Source organism: Euphorbia lathyris, chromosome 5, assembly GCF_963576675.1.
Source record: "Euphorbia lathyris chromosome 5, ddEupLath1.1, whole genome shotgun sequence".
Lineage (NCBI taxonomy): Eukaryota > Viridiplantae > Streptophyta > Magnoliopsida > Malpighiales > Euphorbiaceae > Euphorbia > Euphorbia lathyris.
In genome coordinates, this window is record NC_088914.1 from 36113325 (window position 1) to 36130816 (window position 17492).

Below are 17492 nucleotides of genomic sequence, written 5' to 3' on the forward strand. Positions count from 1 at the left end.
CTGCTGTTGGTATGGGGGCATGCCAAGCCCCTACTCTCTATGCTCTTGAACAAAACCGCTAGGAGGTCGAAGCACATTCTGATTTGAATTCCCGTAAGAGAGGTTCGGGTGCTGAGGCCTCCTGTAGTTGCCATTGTTGTTGTTGTTGTAGGAGTTGTAGTTGTTGGGGTTGGAGTTGTTATAGTTCTGATTGTATCTCGGCTGCCCCCCAATATAGTTGACCATCTCCACCCCATCTCCCGCGAAAGGGCTACCTGCTTGACAATCCTTTCCATTGTGGTCGCCGCCATAGTGCACGCAGGTGGGAGGTCGGCTGAGCGTAGCCAACAGTACGTCCATCTTCCTACTCAAATCCGCAACAACTGGATTTTGTTCCTGTTCTTCCACAACAAATACCCGCTGCCTTGTGGGGCCGGCGAGCTTCTGTTCTTGCCACTGCACGCTCTTTCGGGCCAGCTCGTTAATCATGTCATATGCCTCTGTTGCTGTCTTCCTAAACAAATCTCCACCCACTGCAGAGTCTACAATGGCTCTGTTGGTGGGTGTTAGTCCGTGATAGAAGATGCTTACTAACTGATGCTTGGGTATGTCATGATGAGGGCACATGCGCAGCATTTTTCTGAATCGAGTCCAAGATGTGTGGAGCGCCTCATGCTCGGGTTGGTGGAAGGATGTGATCTCACCCCTGAGCATTGCTGTCTTCGAGTGAGGGAAGTAGTAGGACAAGAATTCCTTCTCCAACCCTGCCCATGTCGTGATTGAACCGGGCTCCAGTGTTCTCAGCCATTCCAAAGCTTGCCCAGTCAGAGAGAACGGGAACAGTTTCAGTCTAGCAGCATCTTGGGGGACCCCATTCGTCCTTGCGGTGTCTGTGCACATTAGGAAGCGATCCAGATGATCATTCGGGCTCTCATGTGCTTCTCCTCTAAACAGTCCGGTCTGTTGGATCAAGTGAATTATACCAGACTTGATTTCGTATGTATTCGCCGGAATGTTTGGAGCAGCAATGCCGGACAGGTGCTGGTGTCGGTGCGGTGCCAGGATCTCGCTCATCAGACGAGTGTCATTTTCTGGTCCGGTGTTCTCAGCATCCCGCTCATTGTTCCGTTCATTGTCAGTCATCTTGATAGGCTTGATAGGCTCGATGATCTCGTCTTGCTTCAGCTTTCCGATCTGTTTGCTCCTGCGAAGAGTACGTTCAAGTTCAGGGTTAAGAGGGACAACCGGTATTTTCGCTGATCTCGTAGGCATACGCTGAGAAGAGATAAATACAGAAATAAATGAAAGCTGAAGGGAAATCATACACATCATACAGTTTTGTACATGTATAAGAACAGTATAAATAAACATATACAGACACGTATAGATGAAGTTGATAACTACATGTTCGTACAAACGAATATAAACAAGCGTAAGTATAAAGAATGGTTATCATAAATGAGTATATATAAACATGTGTATATAAACAAGTATAAACGGTATAGATACGTATGAAAAAGAATCATGATTATAAACAAGTGTGGTTATTATAAACAAGTATATATGATATTAACAAAGGATATATTCACAAGGAATGCCTAAACTAACAAGTCGACCTTTGGTTCGATATTGCAGAAGAAATAAATCCCTGGCAACGGCGCCAAAAACTTGATGCGGATTCCGCGAAGAACCCGATCTGAGGGATAAGTGTACCCCGTCATTATCAAGTAATAAATTTCTGGTTTAAGTCCAGGTTATCGTCCACAGGATTTATTTCTGCAAGTACCGAGCTACTCGATCTCGGATGTTATCTAGGCTTAGGGGTTTTTGAGTTGGTTTGTTTAAACTAATCTACTCCTAGGTTGAATTATACTAATCCTAGCTAAGTTATCTAATTCTAACTAAGTTATCTAAGTTATTCTACGCCTAACTAAGTTACTCTACCCCTAATTGATCTTTCATTAATGAAATTATCCGAAGGAACATGGTATGAACGATAATAATGAAGATAGATTATCAAGTCTATTGAATAAAAACCTAATCTGAGTCACTTGTATTCAAGGCGATTAACCCTACTTACCCTCCTGAGGTTCCTAGCGCGTGATTCCCTAAGGCCGAAACTAGGTCTAAGGCTCAGTAAATTGGCGCTTAATCAACTAAGAGGTCGTCAATCTCCTAGGCTCTGACTAGGTCAGATTCAGCTCGCAATATGTGCCTACTAGATTTTGGGGCTTTTGAATGAGTTAAACCAATTGAATAAAGCATAAGACAGAGATTAAACAAATAATCATAGAACAAAACAAGAGCTAAATTATTATTAAAGGCGAAGATAATTGTCACAAGATACAATAAGTCAAGTTCGGCAACTGTATCAAAGAGTACAAACAAGGCAAGATAAAAGGAGATACAAAAATCCCTTTCAGGGAACCTGTTTACTCTGCAGCCGGCGACTTAATCTTAAGGACGAACCTTGATAATTCCTCGAGGAAAAGCTTTGAAGGCGCTTCAATGGAGGTTGAAGAAGATATGGAGAAGATGGAGAGGAATTACAAGGGGAAAGCTAAAATAATTTACAAAAACGAAATATCTTGAATTACAATGGAAAAATCCTATTTATAGACGCGGCTCGGGCCTCGTTTTGACCTATTTTCGTGTCCTTGTTGGTGTAGGAAGACGTGGGGTCAAACGTGGCTTCATAGGGGCAGAATTGGTCTTTTTGACCAATTCCCGCAGGGCTGCTCGCGCCGAGCAGGCGCCTGGCGCCCTGCTCGGTGAGCAGGCCTCTGGCGGCCTACTCGGCGAGCAGAAGTGGCCCACGGGGCCCTGCTCGTCGAGCGTTTTCGCTCGGAATGCTCCCGAAGCGTGCCGAACAACCTCAATTTCCTTTTTCGCCCGAACTTACACCTGCGCACGTATAAAAACTCCAGATAACATTAGTCCAAAAGCTAAATTGATCCGTCAATCGCTTATTTTGAGCAAACGCTTCGTTTGGTGCGACTTTTGACGGACCAATTAGCTCCAAAAGATAACGGAATTATACTATGCATGCTATTTTGGCCGTATTTGCCTAAATTGATCACAAAACAAGCCTAACCGACGAAAAGTAAATAGAACGTTTCCAATTTCTAACTAACTCACACAAAAGCATTTAAATGCGAGAATTGCTCGCTTATTAGCTAAATAACCCTAAAACCCGTCCTAAAACCGTACCCAAAGATAGGGGTTTTTGACCCCTATCAAGCCCCCACGCTGACCTTGCAACCTCGTCGAAAAAGAAACAGAAAAAGGATAAGGGGAAGAAACCAATAGAGAGAACCTACTCGCTGGTTTACAACAGTGTAAGAGGGTACAAAGTTGACCATTCACGTTGGTTCTCTGAGGGATTTGTAAACGCGGAAAAACCGTTCTGCGAATGGATTTCTAAGAATGGCTGGACCGAGCTATTCTCTATTCGAGAAGCTACTTACCCAGAATTAGTAAAGGAATTTTACGCCAATCTGAGAGCCGCTGATGATAACAGGGATTACATGATCACCAAGGTTCAAGGGAAAGATATCTTTGTCAATCCTCTTTACCTCGCTAAGCTGCTCAAACTGACCAATAGCGGAGCCAAACTCAGAAGCACAAGTGACCACGTTAAGATTGATTACCCTGTTGAATTTTGCAAGCCCAAGTCCCACAAAGGCGAAATTGCGAGTACCTGTATGGGTCAGAATCAGAAGATGGCCCACTAGATACTGACCAACTTCCTCTTCCCAAAAATCAACGCCACATCCTCAGCGTCTAACTTCGAGCAGTGCTTCATTTGGCACATGCTGACCTACCAGCCGATCAACATGCTGATCTTTCTCATCAACGTAGTACTGGTACCCTTAGGTTAGGCTCTCTAATCACCAGGATCCTCAAAGACCACCAAGTAAGTTTAGTGGAGGAAATCAACGTCTGGGGTACGGAGATTACAGCTGCAGTATTGTTCGGTCTGGCCTTTGACCAACCGATAGTGCCCAAAAAAGGAAAAGGGGCCGCAGTTGAAGAAGGTCAGGATGAGCTAGCCAAGAAAGGAAAGAAACCTGCTGACCGCACTCGGCAGGATAAAAAAAGGAAAGCTGACCAAGCAAATAGGGACGTTAACACAGCTCCGAAGAAGCTGAGAATTGTGTCAAGGGGAAAGAAAGCTGAAGCTGAGTAAGGTCAGGAGGAACCTAAGTCAGCAGAAAAACAAAAGAGGCAAGCTGAGCCTAAGGAAGACGAAAAAGAAGACAATCCTGAGCAGCCTCTACAAAAGAAGAAAAAGACTTCATCTGGGTTGAACCCTATCAACGCAGCCCCTCTTGCCTCGGTAATCTCTGAAGACTCACATTTTGTGAGAAGTCAAGGCATTTATCTCGAGAAACCACCTGCTGACCAAGAGGAAGAGTTGGGTAATTTTGAAGGTTAGTTCGACACTGAGGAGACAGTGGATGTTGAGCCAACAAGGGCTACTGAGCAAATGAAGTCGGTTAAAACTGAGCAGGTTGAAGACCAAACTGAGCCAACAGCGAAAGCTCATACTGACCTAGGGCTAAATTCATCCTCTGAGTTTCTTGACTCTATTAAAGCCGAACCCTCTCCTCCAAAGGCTAAGAGATTCAAACGACTCAAGAAAAAGGCTCATAAATCTCCAGTCATTGACCTTCTGGATGATTCGCCTCTTCGGGATCCCATCACTGATCTCTCTGACATGCAATTCAAATTATTCTCCAATCCCACTGAGCCTTCACTAAGGAAACTCTAGAAAAAGCAAGCCTCTGTTTCTTAAGCTGAGGAACAAGCTGATCCCAAGACTCCAGAAAATCCAATCCTTACCAAGCAAGTGCTTCAAGTTCCTACTGGTCAAACCTCTAAGTCAGCGCAGGAAAAGTCTGCTCGAGTCAGCTTTGAAATTCCTCAATCTCCAACTCCAATTCCAGCTGACACTGAGTAAGTGAATAACTCTGCAGATCAACCTCTTCCAAATCCGTTAACACAGAACGCAAACCAGTCAGCTCCTAATATGAATAAAAGTCCAGCCGCTACCTCACTGGCACATCTGCTTCTGGACAGCACCAAACACAAGGTGCTACTCATATTCCGGCATCTGGGCCACAAAATAATGAACCCTACGCATACTTGCATGCTACTGAGTCTGGACGCCGAATCATTGACTCGGCTTAAGCACTACTTCAGGATATTCATCAATCCAATGCTGAAGCCGCTGGGTCTGTTCATGTTGAGCCAACTCAACTTTCCTCTGTCACTCAGCTCTTGACTGAAATCAAAGGTCTTAAGGATCTTCTGAGTGTCATGACATCTTTCCAATCTCAACAACCCAAGCAGGAATCTATCGTGAAGCTGGCTGAACTCCAGCTGACAATGGTAAACCACATGAACTCTCTCCAGGGTCAACTCAACAACTTGTCAGCTGTGAACTCAATGTATGCAACCTCAGCTGAGGTTCATCAACTCTTTACCCAGCTAAACACTGAGCAGACCAAAGCTCGTGAGTTAATCTCCTCTTCATCTCACTGTTCCATTGAGCAAATAAGTGAGGCAGTCCGCCTACTTAACTTGAGTAAGGAAGAAATGGAAACTGACCAACTCAAGACGAACGAACTTTTGCAATACTCCCGAGCCACCTTCAAACATGTGCACCACACGAATGCTCAACATCAGTTCTATGACTCGGCTTTGCTTAAGATGTATCATCAAGCTTATGCCATGCTGACTGACACTATCACATGGGTAGGAAACTCCCAAGAATATATTTTGAGTATGCTCAATGCCTCTATCCGAATTCCCAGTTCTGTCTTGGACGATGGTGTTCCTGTTTTTGACGGTCTCAATGAAAGCACGAAAAGGCTTAAGGCGTATTCCGTAAGATTAACTCGTGCTGCTCTCAACGACACTTTCATTCCTCCTCCGCCCGATGCTGGCAAAACGGGGGAGAAAGAACAAGCCGATAGAACTCATCACCACTCAAGGGAAATAGAAGGCGCATCTAGTAGTCAGCAGCAACAAAAGGGAAAAGGCAAAGTTAATCCTGCCCAAGTCAATAGGAAGAAATAGTTTGGCTAGATTTGATAGTTTTTATTCTTGACTTGTAATCCTTTTTTGTGTTTTCCTTATCTGACATACTTTGTCTTGCTGACTATCTATAAACTTATGCATCTCTTATTCAAATTGACTGATCTTATGTGATGCTTACTTACGTATAATGCTGATCTGTCTTAAATTGAACAAACAAAAGAAAAAGGAATATACTCAGTACACACTAAGACTTGATACATCTGCTCTGATAATGTTTTCCCATAACTCTGATATCAAACTAACCATGTATCAAAACTGAGTAAAAACATATTCCACACATTGACCTCTTCTGAAGGCTGACCTAGGCTCATTGAATTAGATCTTGGAAGGTCTAGAACTGAACTAAGTCAGTATAAGCATGCCTTAATTCTACTCAATTAAATCTTAGAAGGTTTAGAGTTAAGTCAATAGATGCAACCCTTATGGGGGAGTAATTTCAGAAGCATAAAATATCAATCATGGGGAATCTCAATGCTGAGTTCCATCAACTAAATATTTTGCCAACATCAAAATGGGGGAGTTTGTTGAAACAACTTTCCACATGATTTTGATTTGACAAAATTATTTAAGTTAATCCATGATTAAGGAACAATTAAATTTAAGTGCTTTGATTTAATTGTACTAATATGTTTGTTCGATGTTGAGTATAAATATAAATACAAATGGAAATAAAAAGTAAGACAGGATGAAGTTAGCATGAGAATACAGCACAAGCTGAGTGGAGTGTAACTCAGCGTGATAGAAGATCTTCAGAATAGAAGCCCAAAGATCAAACAAATCAACGAAGCTGAGTGGAACGCAACTCAGTATCAAAAGTAGAAAAGTCTTCTTAAGAACTGTATCTTGCAGAACGAAGCTGACCATGGAAGCTGAGTAAAAGAGAACTCAGTATCTTTATTAGCAACAATCGAAGACAACGGCTATCAAAGACAAGCTGAGTGATCTTCAGGACAGCGCGAATGATCTGTTTGCTAAAAGACAAGATCCGACAACTGTCTGCACCAATAATAGAAACCTTGGAATTACGCAAAAGACAATTTCAAGATGCATGGGGCAACTGTTCTTTTGCTAAAAGACAAACTGGCACAAAAAGACGAAACCTGCGAGAAGAAGACAACCTGACGCCTGCGGAATTCAGGCGACAGGATTGGGCTGCAAATCTGAAGCTGACTAGAGCCTTGTCTCAAAAAGGAGCCGTTTGGATTCAACGGACAAATCCAGAATTCAAACGAACAAGTCTTCAGAATACAACTATAAAAGGACAAGTATACTTCTTGGATCCTTTGCCGATTGTAAAAACAAAAAAGAGAATAAGAGCATACATACAAAAGCACATCAATACAAGAAAGAGATCTTACACCAAATTTCTATTCCTGTGTAAATGCTAGATTGATTTTCTTTGTAATCATCTAAAGTGTTCTTTGTCTGAAAGAGAACAATCTTGTATCAATCATAGTATTGAGAGAGTGTGCTGAGTACTCGGTTTGGTACTCAGTGGTAGAGAAAATCTAAGTGATGGGTTGTAGCACTTAGTGGAGTTGAGTAGACGAATAGAGGACGGTACTCTTGCATATTCAACTGCCTTGTAAACGGTTTGTGCTCTACCTTTAAAGAGCTCAGTATTGGATTTAAAAAGCCCGGAGGCCGAACCAGGATAAGTCATGCTGAGTAATTTCTAACTCTCCTTCAATATATATCTATATGTGTTGCTTGCTACATTTACTCAATATATAAATTGCTTAAGCTGACACTGAGTAAACAAGAGTGTTGAGTTGGAAGCTGACTACAAAAGTGTCATTTCCCAACTCACACGTAAAACAGTTCTAGTCAATATCTGACTAAAGCCGTCTTACGCCTCACTCTGCCACGCTGACCAAAACTAAGTTGCGAAACTCAAAGAATTAAATTAAGTCAGCGCACTTAAAGCAAAAAAGTTACATTAGTTCCTAACCCCCCCCCCCCCCTTTGGAACTAATCACAAGGGACCAACACAATCTTTAATTTTGCACACTAAAGTGTACAAACTTCAGGTGACCTCACACTAAAGTGTACACCCGGTTATTATGACCGATCAACTAAGGTCAACGCTGCCACGTTATCTATTTACCCGTCCAGCTAATTAAAAACGTTTCCCAATTAATGTGAAAAGACCTTTATACCCCTTTTCTATTTCCCTAAAAAAATTTATAAAACATATAAACTCTCTCTCCTCTCTCCTATTTCATCCGACATTACGTCTTCCTCGTTCATCCATGGTTCTTCTTCATCGCGAGAACTGCAAAAAAAAGGAAAAACCCTAATCTTCAAAAATCGCGGGCTTCACCTGTACCCGCAACGCAAGGGCTAAAGGCTGCGAAACCCAAAAAAATATCCAAGATGCTTTATTCATCCTCTGCGCAGAATGTACAGGACTTTGGGGAGGATGGATTTGCCACTGCGGAATCAAAACACCTCTCTCAACGTCTTGGAGCGATTCAAACCCAGGGAGAAGATATTTCAACTGTAAGAATTTTGGGGTAAGTCAGTTCTAAAACAAAAATTTGCGTCGTCCTCTTCTCTCTGCTCTGTTAAGCTCTGTTATTTTTTTTTTCTCTGTGTCAGAGTCAAAACGCATGTAAATTCTTTGAGTGGATAGATCCTCCAATGAACAAAAAGGCAAAATCTATCATCTTGGGATTACTGCGGAAGATAGATAAAATTGAGAAAGAATGTGAGAGATTGAAGAATTGTGAAAGAGAACAAAACGTTGATAATGACATGCCAATGGAAAGAGAAACAGAGGAAAGAGTGACGCTAATCCAGAGCCAGAGAAATGAGGAAGAAAGGAAGAGAGGACAAATGTGCAACTGGGTTGGGATTTTTTTGTGATGTTTTGCTTGGTAGCTGTATTTTTAAGCTATTGATGGTTTATATAGAAATGATGGTTTTAGGTGCATTATTTAGTGCGTTTTTTGGTTCTAGTTCAATGTAAACAAATTCTGATTATGGTATGAATGGAATGGTTATTTGTTGCATTATTTTGTGCATTATTTTCAGAATTATGGGTTCTAGTTAGCGTGTGCATTATTTGGTGGGCATTATTGTGTGGCATTAGGCAATATCGAGGATCAAGTGCTTAAAATAATGGTATGAAAAGAATGGTTAGTTGGTTCATTATTATGGGGCATTATTATGGTATGAAAAGAATGGTTATTTGGTTCATTACCTTGTGCATTATTTACAAAGGGAATTATTATGGGGCATAATTACGGGGCATTACGTAATACACTTATATGTGCTTAAAACCAACACTTCTCTTTTGAGTGTGAGAAAACAATAATATGTTCCAACAAACATGTGCTTTCATACCATAATTGTCTTCAATGACTATGTCCTCTCTAGTCAATGGCTTCACAAAGATGTATATCTCACCACATTGTACACCAGCCAGTGCCATACGATACACGTCATCATCAGATCCTAGATGTTTCAAACTCGTAATCTCTTCATCAAATTGCATCTAGTAATATTGGAAATGGCCAATACATTCTAAACTAACCACTTTAGCTACTATCCCAAAAAGAGACAGTGTATACCAATGTGCATCAGGCCATATGTATACTTCTCCCCCAACATAATCATGCCTATTCATATGGCCATTGTAATATAAGATGATATAGAAATATCCATCTTCAGGATCTGCATTACAATAAATGAATACTCACATACAGTTTTACATAACAAACAAAAGACATAAATGATTTCAACAAAGACAATGGCATACCCTTACACTTAAATATTAACTACAAAAAGTGCATATTACAATACTCACATTCAGTTAACAAACTTTTACAATGGCATACACTTTTACCTAACACACAAAAGACATAAATGATTTCAATTATACAACAAAGACAATGGCATACCCTACCACATATATATTAACTACAAAACTGTACATTATAATACTCACACATAGTTAACAAAATAAATGCTTTCCTAGAATAAACAATGACATCCCTTACAACTTTTACAACTTTTACCTAACAAACAAAAGATATAAATAAATTCACTTATACAACATAGACATTCCATTATTAAAAAAATTACCCCAAATACCCTACCACATATATATTAACTACAAAAAGTTAACATTAAAATACTCACATGGTCTGTCTACGGCAGACACTGTTGTTCCTTTCTGTCTACTGGTCCCCGTAAAAGCCTAGGTTTTCTTACGTCGAGTCATAATACTCACAGGGACCTGCGCATATAAAGATGACAAATTTAAAAATTGGGAAAATCCACCTTTTGCCCACCTTTTGCCTGTACTATTGGTATATAGAGAAGACAAATTTGAAATTTGGGAAATTCCTTTATAAAAACTACTGTGTAAGACCAAAATAACGATAGTTTACAACAAGATAAACCTTAAAATTTAGGAAAATCCTTTAAGAAAACTACTGCGTTAACCCAAGAAAACATGGTTTGCAACACGAGAAACCTTACAATTTGGGGAATCCTTTTCAAATAAAACTGACGTAAACCCAAGACGCCATTATCGACGAGTTCACTTACATGCACGATATCTAGATTCGAGTGTCCCACAGGTAACGACGATGAGAGAAGAGAAGAGAAATTTATCCCGAAAGCTTTCCAGTTTCTGTGTTTTTCATGCCTCTTTGTTCTAGGGTTTTCAAATCGCAGTCGATAAGAGAAGAGAAATTTATGCCGATGGAAAACGATGAGTTGATAGATAGAGAGAGAGAGAGAGAGTGGAAATGAAGTCTGTTCATTTTTTGGGAGAAGAGAAGACAGTTCCCAAGATTAATTTGGAGGGAAATAAGAAAGGGGGTATATAAGTCTTTTCGCATTTGGGGGACACATTTTTAATTAGCTGGAAGGGTAAATAGATGACGTGGCATCGTTGACCTTAGTTGACCGGTCATAATAACCGGGTGTACACTTTAGTGTGAGGTCACCTGAAGTTTGTACACTTTAGTGTGCAAAATTAAAGGTTGTACACCAAAGTGTGACAACAGGTAAAAGTTGTACACCACGTATGTAATTTACCCCAAATAAGTCGCATTAAATGGTCATTAGGTCAAACTTATGAATTTCAATTAATCAATTTAATCACGGTCAATATAAACGATTAATTATATTCCAGTTGGGACTTCGTCCATCCCCAACAAGCATTAAGAACCATAAATTAGTTCTCAAGTGAATGAAAGAAACTTGATTAGGTTAAACGTTAATTACCACATAATTTAAGTTAAGATCCACTTTAGCTCTAGTTAAGATGATTTTAGTCCATGGTTAGATTAAAACTCATCTTAGAATAGATAATGGAGTTCACAACAATAAAATAAGATTAAGAATTAGAAAAAGTCTTAGTGACGATTGCCGAACGGAACTTCCTCGGTGAATTGAAAACATACTTTTATTGGATGAACTTTATAACAAACTGTAACTATGAACAAAAATTATATATAACAAAAACAAAATATATGATTGATTCTTGAAGAAATTATCAGCAAACTAACTATTTTAAGAGGGAGAAGAAAGCATAAGCTTAGTGTGTCTTCAAATGAATGGCTCTCAAAACCTCATTTTATAGTAAGAAGTCACATAGCCCCAAAAAACCAAGTACACTAATGTCCCCTAGTTGTCAAACGTTCTCATTTATGGGCTGGAGGTATTAAGCACAACTTTTTTTTACAATTTAGATATTGAAACCATGTGAATGGAGGAAGTTTCTGCAAACTTTCTGCAGTCAACTCGTCAAATTACAAGGATTAAACTGAAAGAAAGTTCGTATTATTTTTAGCTTGTCGATTTCTGGGAGTAGCTCAATGAGCTGCATGGCTAACTCAACAAGTTGGCTATAATTTGGCATGAAATTGTTTCGTCAACTTCCGAATCATCGTCTGATGCTTTCGACTTCAGTTATTTATAACGAAACTTTGCCAAAACACTTGAAAACATACAAAAACAACTTTAAACATGTAAAATAGTGAAATTATATGTAGAATTATTGTTATAACTACAAAATGAGGTGAAATAAATACTAATTAAATATAAAAATATTATAAAATAAGACGATAATAGCACCCCCAAACTTGATTGTTCTCAAGCAACAAAAAAAAGCTGAAAAAGTATTATATCGTCGAATAACTTAACTAAGGACATGAATTATTTTAATAGAAAAATAAACATAAATTCTATATTCAAACAATCATTTTTCATTGTGTTGAATAAATGATTTGTTTTTTTTTGTGATTTACACTCTTATTTTTCAAACAGCCATTTTTCATTATGTTGAATAGAATTGGACTAATTCAAGCACCTCACATGGAAAATGCTATTGACATTAAGCCTACAAATGTCAAGTTTTCCATGTAACTGGCTTAGTAAAAAGATGAAAATTACTTAATGGAAATTTTTTTTTTGGTATAGGGATTTTCCAAAACCGTCAAAACCGTATGGGGAGGGGATGAGTATGAAAAAATCTCTGAAACATTTAACGTGGATTCTCCAAAACTATCCTCGTAAACATTGGGGGCGGAGTAGGAAATGCACAACCCTTCCCGAACCGCACCGTTTCCACCCCTACCCAAGTCCAATAAAAACACATTTTGCTAAAAATTTGCATTCTCATCCAATCTTTACCAAAAATATGAGTGACTACGAACACAGTCAAAATGTCTTTACGGATTGTAATGTTAGCTAAAGGTAAAAATATGGAGCATATGAAATATATATAGATAAAATGCAGAGAGATAATTGTCATATATCAGTAAGAGTATTTGCTGAATTCTGTCTTCACCATAAATCATCAACAAGTTTTCTTGAAATTAGCAAACATATCAATTACCATTTAAATTTAGGGAAAACAAAATGGTATTTATGAGGAGAATTTGTTTAAATATGGGTAAAGGATTTTGGCCACGAAAAATTCCCAACTGACTTCCAACCTAGCCAACAACTCCTTTTAAAATTTTACACCCCCGTGTAACTTTATCATGTGTTTTTCTTCCACCACAATGCCACCCTCTCAAAGATGGATGGTTACTAACCTACGAGCTTCCCCGTGGTTCATCATTGAACCAACACATTGTTTGTGGTGATTTGGTTCTGACACCATAGTCAAATACTATGTAATTGTTGTCCTCTTTAACCTTTTTTTTTTTTGAACGGATTGTCCTCTTTAACCTAAGTCTCATTCTTGTGGCACTACCTGAATTCAATTCACTACCTGAATTCAATTCTCATTATCATTGTTAGAGTCTCTATAGATATGGAATGATATATAAAACCTTCGGTAAACTCTTTTTGGTATTAAACCTTTCCTTGACCTCGAGTTACCCATACTCCCCCTAAACTTTTTCATTACAAAATGAAAAAGAAAAATTGACTTTTGAATCATGAATATGGAGAATCTAATGCTAAAATATGATTTAAGTGATAAAATATACTTCTTATAAACGAAATGGTCGTGTTTGACATTTAATAGAGAGAAATTTTAATTTTCTTCATTCTAAATTTGAAATTTATGGTGTGTGGCATTTAGTGTAACCATTAAGAAAAACATTTTAATTTCATAAAAAAATAAAAATAAAAACATCTTGATAAGATATTAAAATTCAGATGTGAAACCTCACCAATTTAAACTTTAAAGATGAAAATGACAAGGTTAAAAATATTATATTTCACAAATTAACAACTATTTTTTTACCTAAAGTTTTTCAACTTTGATGTACACCTACAACTAATGATTAATTAATGTATGCATGATAGCAGAAGTGATATGATTTGCAATCAATCATCTATACTTAGTTACCTAAATTATGACTAATTAATCATGACGGAACTTGTGTGCCAATGAAGATCAATTTCTTCTCCAAAACGAGAATGAAAATGAAGCTGTAAAAGCCAACGCTGCATATTCTAACATATAAGTAGATACATATTGTCACACCCGACCCTAAACGACCTCAATCGGCATCAGGCGTGAAATAGAAAGATCATAATCAATACTTAGGAGTCTCCAATTTAACCAAATATCATAATATCATATTACAATTGTAATACCAAAGTTCTAACCATAATTCTAACAAGAAGCAGCCAACTTCCAAACCTCGCCTAATCGATCGGTAACCTGCTCTATATCCTGTACTTTCTCACCTAAAAACATTAAAACATTTAAAAACGTGAGACAAAAATCTCAGTAAGAAACTATCAGCTATAAAAACCAATTTTACTTAACATAGCTACATATATATGTTTATAAAGTGATTTAATAAAAACCTTATAAACTATACTCAAAATGTAAGTTCATAATATAGTCAAAGTAGTAAACCAAAACCATAAAAATATATAATCTTGTATACATTTTAAAGTTCAAAACCTTATAAAATATTGTAATCAAATAAGTGTTTTATCAAACCAACTCGTATTTAATCAAACGTAAAACCTTATATCAAATCAATCATAACCAAAACATAATCCAAATGAACTTAAAACATTGTATCCATCCTCGAGTTTCTCCCCTGAAGTATCAATCCATAACCACATATATAGTCGAGACGTCTCTTAACATTGCCTATCCCATATGGTCTTACCCGACACTTCTTTACCATACCCAATAGGTCTTTCAAACTGTGTACACAGGCCATGTCCCTCAGTGAACATGGTCTTCAAATATGGAACCACCGATCCGGATAGCTCTCGATGGATATAAAATCATAAAATCATAACGTACTCAAATTTCCTTTCACAATCAAATTCCAAACTATTTCATCACCATAAATCATTTGGCTTCTAAATTACCCTAAACTTTTACTTTACACCTAAAATCATCAAATGAACTCCAAATTTTTCCTATATCACCAAATAAAATCATACACCTAATAATTATAATATATATTATTATCAAATTATAAATGCTAGAAATTTAGACACAGACGTGACACATATATAGTGTTATGTGATATCAACATTTATCTAACCACAAAGCATACGTGTCCTAATTAAATCTAACCTTTTCAACTTTTGATTGAACAAATTCATGGTTAGTTAAGAAATATACTAATTTATTAATGTGTAATATCTGTCAGATTGATTTTGATTTTGATTTTGAAAGATCAAATTTACACTAGGAGGGAATTACTTTGCAAAAGCATTAATCAATGGATTGAGTAAAATTAGTGAGATTGTGATGGTTGATTGGATAATTAATAGAAAAGAAGATTCCTATTTCCTCTAACCTTACTTTGTTCTTGTGGATTAAACATCAAGTCAGCTATATTTTCTTTCTGATTTCTTTCATCCCCAAGTTAATTTGACATTAAACATTTTTCTTATTTTTAAATTTTAGTTTGAGTAATCAAAACTTTCAAGTAGTTTAAATTAGATATTTTATTCTTTTAGATAGATGTATTGAATTCAAATCTTAACTTAAATAAGAAAAAAAATGTAATTAGAAAATATCCACTACCAAAACTATACAGAGGGATTTGGTTGCTCATTTTTCACCCAGCTATTTGTTTTTTCACTTTTAAAATGAGAGTTTTAGGTGTTTGATTAGACACATTTGTTTATCTTTCATAGTTAAAAACAGGATTTTCAAACAGCAAACAACAGGTAAAACCAATAGACCTAGAGTTTTCGAAACTAATCTGTTGATTACAGGTGTAAATAATCGGCTACTTGGTAAAACTTCACAAATACTAGTCACAAAGTTTGCAATCAAATAATATAGTTGAAAAGCAAAAAATAAATAAATAAATTTGAATTAAAGAAAGTTCCTAATGTTACATTTCCATTCCTTAAACAAGGAAGAGAAAAGGGTGAAATAGAAGAGAGTGGGGTTGGAAGTGAGCTTCCTGCGGCCTGCGAATCAACCAGAAATTTAATTTAATTTTTTTTAGCTTAGCGACTAGGATCACGTCGCTAAGTCCATATCCAGAATTATTGGCGGAGTTTGCTACGATATAATGTCTTCACAATCAGAGACAGTTCTGTTTCCTGTCAGTAATTAAATAGACGAGGAGTTTGCTACCATATAATGTCTTCACAATCACTGACGGTCCTATTTCCTGTCACTAATTAATTAGAGAGGGGGGTGATACGTAGTTAATTAGAGGGGGTGAAAATGGGATGAGGATTCGATGGGTGAAAAATGCCCAAAATAATCAGATAAGGATGGAGTTGAGAGACATTTTACACTAAAAGTGTAATCATTATAGAGTAACTTACACCCATGGCCACTGAACTTCATTTCTTCCCGGTATGGACACTTATTAACGTCTCAAAACGACCGTTGATGGCTAAAAATAAAAAATCCAAAGAGTAATGATATTCTAAGGAACTTTAATTCTTGAAAATTTTCGTTTTGAGGTCATATGGGTGTTGTTTGGTTAGGAGAGAGAAAGCTCCAAAAAATGTGATTTTCGAAAATAAAAAATGTGGTTTCATCGTTCTGAACAACTTTAATTGTTGAATATTTTCATTTTGAGTTCGTTAACGGTCATTTTGAGAATTTAGTTAAAATTGAGTGGTCACCGGTGTTAAAAAGTGTAAAGTTCAGTGGTCATACCGGGAAGAAATGAAGCTCAATGGTCATAATGTAAAAATGGGTAAAGTTCAGTGGCCATGGGTGTAATTTACCCAATCATTATAGTCTAGATAATCTTACACTTAAATAGTGTGCTATTAGCATCTACCAAGTAATTTACTAATTTTGAAACACTAAATTTCTAATCTTTATCAATAACTAATATTTTTTGGGATGAGAATTCTCAATCTTTCCTAGAGAACCGTGCAAAAATGTGATGGAGTGAAAAGTATTTCAAATTTTTAATAGAAATTTTCCAGACCTGTTTCAACAAAATATTGAAGGAATGCATCTCTACTTCGCACTATTGTTACCCCTAATAATTAACAGATTTCTTGTGGTGACCAATAACAAATGAATTAGTCACCGTGATTAAAAAATAATTTATCATAATTTGCTTTGTATTAGGCATGTTTGACATTGTTTTCCCAAGCTATAAAAACAGTTTTTCCAACTAACATTTGCTAAATGCAAAACTAAAACTGATTTCCTTGAACGTTTTGAGAAAAAACTAAAATTTGTAACTAGCTTTAACAACTTATTCAAAAAAAAAAAAAAACACTGATATTATTTATTTTTACAAAAATGGCACTAATTTTTAATATAACATAATATACATATTTTTTATTTCTTAGGTTTTAAATTTTTTTTTATCATAGATTTACCAAGCAATTATTATCTTTTCCCCGCATCACAGCACCTCACATTGCTTTCCCCACAACATGTGCTTTGGACACATCAATGCCAAACTAATCCTAAGGCTAACTCTTTCTTCCTTCTCCTTCAAAGTTGATCTCCCTTTTCTTCTTTT

The 17492-nt window shown here is 37.1% G+C and overlaps 1 long non-coding RNA gene across 1 annotated transcript; it reads right to left on the reverse strand.

Annotated features, from left to right (window-relative positions):
• Positions 1-6753: 6753 nt before the first annotated feature.
• LOC136230568 (uncharacterized) lies at positions 6754-9025 on the reverse strand. The gene is made up of 2 exons (XR_010689456.1): positions 7185-9025; positions 6754-7080 (listed from the first exon to the last, which is right to left on the reverse strand). It is a non-coding gene; the product is annotated as an uncharacterized lncRNA (long non-coding RNA).
• Positions 9026-17492: the final 8467 nt, after the last annotated feature.